This window comes from Orycteropus afer, unplaced genomic scaffold (genome assembly GCF_000298275.1).
Source record: "Orycteropus afer afer isolate SDZICR_OR568_19922 unplaced genomic scaffold, OryAfe1.0 scaffold00420, whole genome shotgun sequence".
Lineage (NCBI taxonomy): Eukaryota > Metazoa > Chordata > Mammalia > Tubulidentata > Orycteropodidae > Orycteropus > Orycteropus afer.
This window is the reverse complement of record NW_006922007.1, coordinates 284917-286558: the sequence shown is the minus strand read 5'-3', so window position 1 is coordinate 286558 and position 1642 is coordinate 284917.

The following is a 1642-nucleotide window of genomic DNA, read 5'->3' as shown; positions in this document are numbered from 1 at the left end:
TAACCCAGAAACCAACCCAACTATGGAAGTATCCAAAGTAAATAAGCCTAAAAGATTGTAAACAGGGAACCAGAGACATCAATTGACAAATGAGGACAACTACAAACCAAAAAAGAGGGAAAAAACTGGGTCACTACAGAACTTCTAAATGGTAGGGATGTCAAGACAACTACAAGATAGAACAGACTATTCTAAACTTGGGAAGAAAACTATAAATCATAGGGTAACCTCAAAGAAAAATGATAAACCTTCACAACAAAATAAAAAAAAGGACCAGCACAAATATTTAGCAAATACTAAAACAATAGCAACAAAGGAAGTGATAACACGACCATGTATCCTGGTCCCTTGTTTCTCCTACTTTATCTTGCTTCTTTGTGTGGACTGTGATGCTCTGTTGTGACATTTTTGTGTTTATATTTAATTGGTGATTACATGTTGGAGTGACTTACCCACAATTTTCATTTTCTTTGTTTTGTCTGTGTGTTATCTATACAGGCAGGGTACTGTGCTGTGCTCCTCCATTCACTAGTTGACAGCACTTAGACGCTCACCACCTGTCTCTCCTTTCCTTTGTCAGCCTCTTGTATGTCCTTGCCAACCCTGGCAAACAGAGCCTGTTCTTAGGTCCCTGGAGTCTGAATGAGAATGCTATCACTTTAAAATCCAAAATGGTTGCCACTTGTAAATGAAGGCTCACTAATCACCTATGATACGCAGATGACACAACGTTGCCGAAACGAAGAGGCCTTGAAGCACTTACTGATGAATATTAGACTACAGCCTTCAGTACGATTGCATCTCCACAAACAGAGAAAAAAGGCTTTACAACTGGACCAATAAGTAACATTATGATAAACAGAAAAAGGATTGAAGTTGTCAAGGATTTCATTTTACTTAGATCTATAATCAGCACCCATAGAAGCAACAGTCAAGAAATCAAATGACATACTATCAGTGGAAAAAGACCTCTTGAAAATGCTGAAGAGCAAAGATGTCTTTTTGAAGACTAAAACCAAAAACCAAACTTGATGCCGTCGAGTCGGATCCAACTCATAGTGACCCCTCCTTGGGTTTCTGAGGCAGTAGCACTACGGAAGTAGATTGCCCAACCTTCCTTCTGAGGAGTGGCTGGTGGGTTTGAACTGCCTGGCCTCTGGTTGGCAGTCAAATGCCTTAGGCACTATGCCACCAGAGCTCCCCTTTGAAGACTATGGGGTGCCTAACCTGAGCCTTGGCATGTTCAATCACTTTATATGTATGTGAAAGCTAGACAATGGATAAGGAAGACTGCAGAAGAATTGATGGATTTGAGTCATGGTTTTGGTGAAGAATACTGAATATACTGCCAGAAGAAGTCTTGGAAGAAGTACAGGCAGAATGCTCCTCACTTCTAAGTGAGGATGGCTAGACAAAGTCTCTTGTACTCTGGTCATGTTATCAGGAGGGCCCACCTTGGAGAAGGACACCATGCTTGGTAAAGTAGAGGGTCAGCAAAAAAGAGGAGGACCGTCAACAAGATGCACTGACACAGTGGCTGCAACAATGGGCTCAAATATAGCAACAATCGTGAGGATAGCTCAGGACTGGGCAGTGTTTGGTTGTTTCGTACACAGCATCTCTATGAGTCAGTGTCAACATC